The sequence below is a fragment of the Somniosus microcephalus genome, chromosome 2 (genome assembly GCF_052327205.1).
Source record: "Somniosus microcephalus isolate GS21.2 chromosome 2, FLI_Smic_1.0, whole genome shotgun sequence".
Lineage (NCBI taxonomy): Eukaryota > Metazoa > Chordata > Chondrichthyes > Squaliformes > Somniosidae > Somniosus > Somniosus microcephalus.
Window position 1 is genome coordinate 104570657 of NC_140988.1, and position 11096 is coordinate 104581752.

Below are 11096 nucleotides of genomic sequence, written 5' to 3' on the forward strand. Positions count from 1 at the left end.
ATGGCAAGAACATCTTTCCTCAGATAAGGCGACCAAAACTGCACACAATACTCAAGGTGTGGTCTCACCAAGGCCCTGTACAACTGCAGCAAGACAGCCTTGTTCCTGTACTCGAACCCTCTCGCTACGAAGGCCAACATACCATTTGCCTTCTTAACTGCCTGCTGCACCTGCATGCTTACCTTCAGCGACTGGTGCACAAGGACACCCAGGTCTCGTTGCACTTCCCCCTTCTCCCAATCTATTGCCGTTCAGATAATAATCTGCCTTCCTGTTTTTGCCACTTAAGTAGATAACCTCGCATTTATCCACATTATACTGCATCTGCCATGCTTCTGCCCAATCACCCAACCTGTCCAAATCATACTCGAGTTTCTCGGCATCCTCCTCACAGCACACGCGCCCTCCCAGCTTTGTGTCGTCTGCAAACTTGGAGATATTATATCTAGTGCCCTCGTCTAGATCATATATTGTGAATAGCTGGGGTCCAAGGACCGATCCCTGCGGTACCCCACTAGTCACTGCCTGCCACTCGGAAAATGACCCGTTTATTCCAACTCTCTGCTTCCTGCCTGCCAACCAGTTCTCTATCCAAGTCAATACCTTGCCCCCAATCCCATGTGCCTTAACTTTACACGCTAATCTCTTATGCGGGACCTTATGGAAAGCCTTCTGAAAGTTAGTTTGACATTCCATCATCATTCACACACATTGCTGCTTTGGCGATTCTATTCATTTGAATTCAGCATGGGTTATTGCCAAGTTAGGTTGTTTGGTGGGGTGCGGAGTAGACAATTTGACTTAAAGCTGGCATAGAGTTCCAGCTTCTAAGACCGGAGCTGCAGAAGCTGGGGGGACAGTGAGACTGCAAAGGATTTTGAGGAGGATGGGACATAGGAGAGGGGATCGAGGAAATTATCTTTTAAGTCAAACAACTCAACTCAACTCACTGAACTGGGGTAGCATAGAGTATTCATTATTTTTATATTATTATTCAAAGACGAGTTGTTATAATGGAAGTAAGCAAAATCAACTGCAACTGTTCTGTATTTTTTACCTTGCTGTGGAATAATGTAGCTTATGTATTCGTATCAAGCCTCAGCTTACCTAGTGGCAACTTAGTCAATGTTGGAGAGATGGAAAAAATACACATGCAATAGACACCAGTATCTGGCCCAGATACATTCCTGGGTTATTTTAGCATGAAAGAAGATGTAGGAGGGTGTGAGTCAACTTCCATCGTAGCAAGACACTCGGACCAATTCAGAGAATGACTGGCGGCACTGTATCCAAGATATCTACGGCAGATCCGAATCCATAACAAGGGTAAGAAGAAAATACTGGCAAAACATATCAACCAGGAATGGAGGACTTAAAATTCTTATTGTATGTCCAAAGAGTTGTAAATAATCTTTAGAACATATCAAAAGAACATGCATATGCACAGGGGCACTTTTTGGGTGAATGAGCGCTGGTGGTGCAATGAACAACTAATACCACAGTTGCCAAGTGATGTTATTGTGGAGTACCTGGTTGAATTGTGGTATTGCCATAAATTTTGTAAAGCCTTTGGCCTAGAAATTCAGTATAGCCACTTTTGGGGCGGTAAAGTCGGGCGGCCGCTAAAGTTTGCGCCCGGCGCAAAGTCGAGCCCCCTTCGCCGATATTCAGTCGCATCGCCCTAAGAGGTTGCTGCTGCGCTAAAACAGGCGATGCACGACTATCATTAGGCGCTAAGGCGGCGGCAGGTGCGGCGAGCTGCTGATTGACGGCAGACACTGGCGCCGGTGAGCTCTTAAAGGGGGAGGGTGCATTTGTGTTTTTGCAAGGCCGACATTAGTTTGTTTCCTCCTCCTCCTCCTGTGTTGAGCCAAACCAGAGGATCCGTCTCTCACAAAAAGGAGTGTTGCAACACGGCTGCCGTTTCTAGTGCAGGGGAAGTGCCCTTTAATTTGCGCTCCCCGTGGCCCGCATCGGCTGAGCAACGTTCCACTCAACAATCGTTAGGGCCGCCTGGCGCACAATGGGTCGGCGCGACTGAAGATCCGGTTTGGGGCGCACAAAGGGCGTTGCACGAGGAAATGACGTCATGATCTGCGCGCGCACCTGAGCGCGCGCAAAGCCTTTGCGCCGGCGCTAAATCTCTACTGAAGTTGGGGAGAGGCGCAGATCACGCTGCGCCCGGGCGCTAAGCGCCCAGCGCTCGACATCTACTCCTAAGGCGCTAACGGCTGGCGCAACCAACTGAATTTCTAGCCCTTTGTCTTTAGTGGGGGTTGGGGGAGGGCAAAGTTGCATAGCTTAGCAGAACATTCCCAGAAATGTACCAATTAACAGGCATATATTAGTATTTTAACTAACTTGATTTTACTGACCCTCCAGCAATCAAAGTACTTTTGTAGCAATCACAGGAGTGGGAATGAAAGTTTATCACTGGTCAAGGAATATTTTAAAATCTATATGTCATGACTCTGGAGGAATGTACATATCTGTGGTTGTCTCCCCTTTGACTGTTCCAGGGAGATGGTGATAAGATGGCTCAGTAAATGTGTTCAAATGTCTAGGTGGGACATTGGGCCTGTTCTATGCTGAGACAGACTATCATAATCTGACTTTGCCATTGGAATCTGCAGGTGCATTCAACAAAGCTGCTCTGCTTTTGGCTACTCCCACAGTGATATTTATAAAGTTCCTTCTATCAAGAAATATATTTGTGCATATGTGAGGTAGATTGGCATATACACGTGCAAAAGATTTTTATTTATTGACAGGAGCAATAAAGCACAAATAATGGTGATGGGGGAGAAATAACTTGACTAGTTCTGATTGCCACTTTATACTAATGTGCCTCTCAATCACCGCTGACATGAAACCTATCCCAAGATGTGTGCTGGATAGTACATTGGCAAATCAAAGGGAAGCTTCTGCCAGATTAAAGGGCTAAGATATAGAAGGACTTTGGACATCGCTATACATCCTATTCTCCCTTAGCTCTTTACAAAGGTCTACAGAAATAATGCTCCTATCGATTAATGGTTGGTGAATGCACATATTTCCTGTAAAGTATCACGCTTACTTCCTGAAACATCACAATTTTGTTCAATGTTTAACAGCAACAAATCAAAACGGAAGGGGTAGGGGATATAAGAATCAAAAGTGAGGAAACTAGCTAGCAAGTTACTAATGGAAAAACTACTGAAGATGTATTAAAAGCCTGTTCAGAATGATCAATCAGGGAAACATACTAACAAATGCAAAGAGAAAGCAAGTAAATTAAATTATTTAACACTTTTTGAAAATTATTTTGTCCACAATTTCTCAGTAACTGAGGTTATTAAGGTGATGCGCTATCAATAACTCAAAAGACTGAGATTAAGCGAGTAATTAACAGGCTTTTATTAACAAGAGAATGAAGGTGTGCCTCGAGTGGTCGACCGGTCCAGAATACAAAGGGGCTGTGGAGCAGTCACCTTTATACCTGGATTCGTGGGAGGAGTCAGCCGAGGCATTTACAGGCATGTACACAGTGGAATACAAACAGTGATTTACCACATTCACCCCTTGTTTAAAATTGAGTCCGGCGGGGTGAAGTGTATTAAAAGTTAGTGTATTGGAGTCTCTCCGGAGGTCTTGTCTGCCGCTGTGATCGACGTGGCGACGGCAGGGTAGTGAAGCTTCCGGCGTCGAGTCCCGCGTAGGCTGGGGCACTGGTGTGTAGTCCTCGTAGATGTCGAGCGGGTCGCGGGGCCCAGGCCTGCCGTCTGCTGGGGCTGGATATCGGATCGTGGGGGGGGTGGTGGTAGTGGGTAGTGGGTTACTGCGGCCCCCGAGGGTGCGAGGTCTCTTATGGAGACTGTGTCCTCCCGCCCGTCCGGGTACGCAATGTAAGCATACTGGGGGTTGGCGTGGAGGAGGTCGACCCTCTCGACCAGGGGGTCCGTTTTATGGGTCCTCGCGTGTCTTCTCAGTAGGACCGGCCCTGGGGACGTCAGCTATGGCGGTAGCGATGTCCCCGATGTGGACTTCCTTGGGAAGACAAACATTTTCTCATGAGGGGTGGCGTTAGTGGCAGTGCAGAGCAGTGACCGAATAGAGTGGAGCACATCGGGGAGCACATCCTGCCAGCGGGAGGTCGGAAGGCCCCTAGACTTTAAGGCTAGCAGGGCGGCCTTCCAAACTGTCGCATTCTCTCTTTCCACCTGTCCGTTCCCCCGGGGGTTGTAACTGGTGGTCCTGCTTGTGGCAATACCCCTAGCTAGCAGGTACTGACGGAGTTCGTCGCTCATAAACGATGAGCCCCGGTCGCTATGGATATAGCTGGGGAAACCGAACAGGGTGAAGAGGTCGTTCAGACATTTAATGACCGTGGCACTGGTCATGTCTGGGCAGGGGATGGCGAACGGGAAACGGGAGTACTCATCAATAATATTGAGGAAGTACACATTGCGGTCGGAGGAGGGGAGAGGCCCTTTAAAATCAACGCTCAGGCGCTCGAAGGGGCGAGTGGCTTTTATCAGGTGAGCCCTGTCTGGTCTATAAAAGTGCGGTTTGCACTCAGCGCAGACTTGGCAGTTCCTGGTCATGGTCCTGACCTCCTCAATGGAGTAAGGCAGGTTGCGGGCCTTGATGAAGTGGAAGAACCTGGTGACCCCCGGGTGGCAGAGGTCATTGTGGAGGGCCCGCAGCCTATCGATCTGCGCGCTGGCGCAGGTGCCACGCGATAGAGCATCCGGGGGTTCATTGAGCTTCCCGGGCCGGTACAAGATCTCGTAATTGTAGGTGGAAAGTTCGATTCTCCACCTCAAGATCTTGTCGTTTTTGATTTTGCCCCTCTGCTTGTTGTTAAACATGAAAGCAACTGAACGCTGGTCAGTGAGCAGGGTAAATCGTTTTCCGGCCAGGTAGTGCCTCCAATGACGCACAGCCTCCACAATCGCCTGGGCCTCCTTCTCAACAGCGGAGTGTCTGGTCTCCGGACCCTGGAGGGTTCGTGAAAAGAAGGCCACGGGTCTCCCCGCCTGATTGAGGGTAGCGGCCAGGGCAAAGTCGGACGCATCGCTTTCCACCTGGAAGGGGATGGATTCGTCCACTGCGTGCATGGTGGCTTTGGCAATGTCTTCCTTGATACGGTGGAAGGCTAAGCGGGCCTCTGCCGTCACGGGAAAAGAGGTGGACTTGATCAGCGGACGGGCCTTGTCCGCATAGTAGGGGACCCACTGGGCGTAATAAGAGAAAAACCCTAGGCACCTCTTCAGGGCCTTGAGGCAGTGGGAGTTCCATAAGGGTACGCATCCGGTCGGGGTCGGGGCCGATGACTCCGTGTTCCACAACACAGCCAAGGATGGCGAGGCGGGTTGTGCGGAATATGCACTTCTCCTTGTTATATGTCAGGTTGAGGAGTTTGGCGGTGCAGAGGAATTTTTCGAGGTTTGCGTCATGGTCCTGCAAGTCATGGCCGCAGATGGTCACATTGTCCAGATATGGGAAAGTGGCCTGCAACGCATTTTGATCGACCATCCGGTCCATCTCCCTTTGGAAGACGGAGACCCCGTTGGTGACGCCAAAGGGAACCCTAAGGAAGTGATAGAGGCGGCCGTTTGCCTCAAAGGCAGTATACTGGCGATCCTCAGGGCGGATAGGGAGCTGGTGGTACGCTGATTTCCGGTCAATGGTCGAGAAGACGCGGTACTGCGCGATCTGGTTGACCATATCAGCTATGCGGGGGAGTGGGTAAGTGTCCAGCAGGGTGTAGCGATTTATTGTCTGGCTGTAGTCGATGACCAGGCGCTGCTTCTCGCCGGTCTTAACGACCACAACCTGGGCTCGCCAGGGGCTGGTGCTGCCCTCAATAATCCCTTCCTTCAGGAGCCGCTCCACTTCGGTTTTAATGAAAACCCTGTCCCCGGCACTGTATCGCCTGCTCTTTGTGGCGATGGGCTTACAGTCGGGGGTGAGGTTAGCAAACAGTGGGGGGGGGTGGTGACTCTGAGTGTGGAGAGGTTGCACCTGGTGCGCGGCGGGCAATTTGGAAGCTGCTGGCTGCGGACTGTGAGTGGGGGGAGGGGTCCACCGTACGCCATCGTAACACTTTTAAGGTGGCACTGAAAATCTAACCCCAGTAGAACGGCAGTGCAGAGGTCGGGGAGGACCAGAAGTTTAAAATTATCGTACACAGTCCCGTCTACTACGAGTGTCACCACGCAGTAGCCGCCGATGTCCGCCGACTGGGACTCGGAGGCCATAGAAATCCGCTGGTGCGCAGGCAGGACTGGGAGAGAGCAACGCCGCACCGTGTCGGGGTGGATGAAGCTCTCCGTGCTCCCAGAGTCAAAAAGGCAGATTGTTTCGTGACCATTTACCTTAATGTCCATTGTGGAACTGGCCAGCTGGTGCGGTCTCGCTTGGTCCAGTGTAACAGAGGCCAGCGTAGGGGTCGGTGTGTCGCTGCGGGTATCAGATGAGGCGGTGTTGGGGGCCTGCTGCGTCCCGGCTGTCGTCCAAGATGGCGGCGTCCATGATCCCCATGTGGCTGGAGGCGTCCAAAATGGCTGCTGTTCCGGTGGTTCGCACATGGCTGGGGAGGCCCAAGATGGCGGCCCGCACGGCCCACATGCGGCGCTGCTGGGGTTCGGGGTGGCTTTGGCCCTGCAGACGCTGGCGTAGTGTCCCTTCTTCCCGCAGCCCGAGCAGATCGCATTTTTCGCCGGGCAGCGCGCTCTGGGGTGTTTGGCCTGGCCACAGAAGTAGCATTTCTGGCCTTGGGGCACTGCTGTCTGGCCTTGGGACACTGCTGCGGTAGTTGGGCCATTGCTGGGATGTGGCTGGGGTGGCATGGCGCTATGAGACGGTCCTACCGTGTCCCAGGCTGTCGTTCCCCGCGGCATCCACGGTGCAGAGGAGTAGGCATCCATGCCCCGGTAGGCTGCGTCCAATGATAGTGCGAGTTCAGAGGCCTTGTTGAGGTCGAGGTCACTCTGCTCCAACAGTTGCTGTCGGGTGTAGTTGGACCTGTGGCCCGCTACAAAAGCGCCCCGGATAAGTTCCTCTGTGTACACGGCGGCCTTTACATCCTTACAACCACAGGCCCGGCCAAGCACAGACAGTGCCTGAAGGTATTCCTCGGTCGATTCCCCAGGTTGTTGTTTACAACTCCCCAGGAGGTGCCTGGCGTACACTTCGTTCACTGGGCGCGTGTACTGGTCCTTGAGGAGCTTGATAGCATCCGCGTACGAGGTCGCGTCTTGGATGACCGAGTACACTCGGTGGTTCACTTTGGAGGTCAGGACATCCAGTTTGTCCTCGTCCGATTTGACCGTTTCAGCGGAGGCGATCAGGAATTTTTCAAAGCACCTCAGCCAGTGAGTAAACTTGGTGGATGCGTCCGCCTCCCGATGGTCTAAGTCTAGGCATGCTGGTGTGAGGATCTTCTCCATTATAAAATCTTGTTAATAAAATTGATGCGCTATCAATAACTCAAAAGACTGAGATTAAGCGAGTAATTAACAGGCTTTTATTAACAAGAGAATGAAGGTGTGCCTCGAGTGGTCGACCGGTCCAGAATACAAAGGGGCTGTGGAGCAGTCACCTTTATACCTGGATTCGTGGGAGGAGTCAGCCGAGGCATGTACAGGCATGTACACAGTGGAATACAAACAGTGGTTTACCACATAAGGTTTATAACAAAGACATGAAAAATTACATATTTCACAGTTGCTTCGTTGAACTTGAGTATAAAGTAGTGTTTTTGTGTAGCTTCGTTTATTAATGGGCCGGATTTTGGGGTAGAAATAACAGTGAGACTAACGGCGCTCAATATTATTTACATGGAAATTGGACAGCAACTTCCGTCATCTGAGTGAGATTGCCAAATTGTTGATGGTTTTGAGCTGGGGACTTTCTCTTACTAGGAACTGGTTTGAGACTATTCGTGCTGCTTTCACATGAAACCATTCCAAGCTGGCAGTAAGGATTTTCATTACAATTGAAGCAAAGTCAAAGAGGTGAGGCAACAATGTTCTAATCTATTGCACTACACAATTCAGATTGAACTTTTAAGTTGAAAAAAATCCTTAAATAACTTGTACTGTTGCTGAGTTTGCTAGTTTCAGTTAGGGTGGTTTTGGGAGCACTGCAGTTGGCTAAGGAAGGGGAAAGTCAAACAAAATCAGCCATTTTAATCACTAAGGCTACATCTGGGTGTCGTGTAGCTGGATGATAGGTGGGGACATGATCGAGCTCAGCTGTGATGCCCAACTTTCCCATGGTCAAAAACCTGATGATATACATGAGGCATGACCACTCTGGTGAGGTATCAGTGAGCTCCTGGCACTTATGGAACTGTACTGCAGCATAAGTCACTAGTTTCAGGAAAGCTAAGAAAAGACAAAGTGCTCATGCAAAAGTCTTCAACATTTGTGAAAATACCTTCAAAATTATAGTTAGAATATTGAACCTGCTGCACCTGTTGAATTATTTGTCAGTGACTTTGGATTCAAACTTAATGTGTATCCTACATTACAACAGTGACTACCCTTCATTGGCTGTAAAACCATTTGGGATGACCCGAGGTCGTGAAAGGTGCTATATAAATGCAAGTTCTTTCTTAGTATGTGGCCATCACATTTTGGTATTTCTCTGACCATTTTTCCACAGAGAATTTGTGAAAGAGTTCCTTTTAAATGTTGGGTTTTAAAACGAAGTCTACTTGGACAGGTTTGAAAAGGAAGGCTGTAGGTTGCAAGCATTCACAAAATATGTAATGAAACCACAAATTTATGCTGTTATCCAGGAGAACTGGGAACAATAGGTGAGTTGTTATATCATCCCAAGGGATTCCAACAATCATTTGCACCGGCTAGGACCCCAGCTATTCACAATATATATAAATGATCTAAACGAGGGAACTAGATGTAATATCTCCAAGTTTGCAGACGACACAAAGCTGGGTGGGCGTGTGTGCTGTGAGGAGGATGCAGAGAAACTCCAGTATGATTTGGACAGGTTGGGTGATTGGGCAGATGCATGGCAAATGCAATATAATGTGGATAAATGCGAGGTTATCCACTTCGGTGGCAAAAACAGGAAGACAGATTATTATCTGAATGGCAATAGATTGGGAAAAGGGGAAGTGCAACGAGACCTGGGTGTCCTTGTGCACCAGTCGCTGAAGGTAAGCATGCAGGTGCAGCAGGCGGTTAAGAAGGCAAATGGTATGTTGGCCTTCATAGCAAGAGGATTCGAGTACAGGAGCAAGGATGTCTTGCTGCAGTTGTACAAGGTCTTGGTGAGACCACATCTTGAGTATTGTGTGCAGTTTTGGTTGCCCTATCTGAGGAAGGATGTTCTTGCCATGGAGAGAGTGCAGTGAAGATTCACCAGACTGATACTTGGGATGGCAGGAATGACGTATGAGGAGAGATTGGGTCGATTAGGCTTATATTTGCTAGAGTTTAGAAGAATGAGAGGGGATCTCATTGAAACTTATAAAATTCTAACAGGACTAGACAGACTAGATGCAGGAAGGATGTTCCCAATGGCGGGGGAGTCCAGAACCAGGGGTCACAGTCTAAGGATAAGGGGTAAGCCATTTAGGACAGAAATGAGGAATTTCTTCACCCAGAGAGTGGTGAACCTGTGGAATTCTCTACCACAAGGCAGTTGAGGCCAATTCATTAAACATATTCAAGAAGGAGTTAGATATATTTCTTAAGGCTAAAGGGATCATGGGATATGGGGAGAAAGCAGGGACAGGGTACTGAATTTGGATGATCAGCCATGATCTCATTAAATGGCAGAACAGGCTCGAGGGGCTGAATGGCCTACTCCTGCTCCTATCTTCTATGTTTCTATGGAATGTTCCTTCCTGCTGAGCTTTGCATGACATTAGTTTAAAAAGGAGGGGGTGCGGTTGCAGGTTTGATTAGCAGCTCTTCTGACCAACTCCTGCGAGGGTCAGGAACCAAGCACCAGCTTCCTGTAGGGTAGAAATGAGGTGAACAAAGACCCACATGTTGACATTCAGAATTGTGAAAAGATAAGCTGTGGGGGTCTTCTCTGAGGTAGAATGGTCAGAAATGCTCGAAGATAGTCAAAAGGCATCGGGTCGATTTTCAATTAGTAGCTACCGTTTCTCACCTGAAAAACGGGCAGCTGGTGGTTGAAAATCACAGCGGAGAGGGCACTTCTGCCATTCCATTGATGCCCATGGCGAGCCTCATGCAATTTTCAGACAGGCCTGTAAATACGTAAGCAATCCACCCACCGGTGGGAGGGTGCTTAAATATGCAAATTGGAGTCCTATGGCAATTGTAGGACCTCCAATTGCAATTTTCAGGTACAAATGGATGGAGTGGTCTTTATGGGGACCTCCTGGAGGCTACTCGAAAGCATGGCCATGAAAACGTTTAATTTTTATTTCTGTATGGTGAGGAGGAGCAGGAAGGAGCCAACCTGTGACCCACCCACTAGCCTGACCTGCTGACTCACACGGCATGGGAGCTGGCTGATTTGCCACACATTCTCAGCCAGATGCAGCAAGGCGCCCAGAGCTCTCGGGCAGCATTCAAATGTGCAGGCAGAGCAACCACTCTACTGACTTTGTACCTGTTTCAGGTGGAAGTTGAAGATCCCCTCCATCATGTTTAACTCGAGTAAGATGACCCATTAATCTAGGGAAGCAAGGTGTGTCCTTTATTTTGTATCATTACCTAAAGATGAGCTGTACTGATATGAGTTAAATGAATCAGATCATAATCATGGCTGTATGTTCACTTGCTGTGAAAGAAAGCAGCTGAATGATTCATAACAAGCCTCACCTCACTAAGTATTCATTCCGTCTGCCTTCAGAGAGATTGAAGAAGGTACACGTGCAAAAAATATAAATATCCGGTTCAGGTGTTGAGGGGGTATTGTTACACCCACTGCATTACACTATCTTACAAGTAGATACAGGGCAATGTGAGTCAGCTCCCATAAAAAGTAACGCTCAGATTGCTTAGGGGAGTAACTGACACCATGGAACCCAAGAAGGCATTGACAGTAGACCTAGATTTGTAACGGTGCCAATGCACCCACTTGGGTGTGTTGCTGCTATTCTT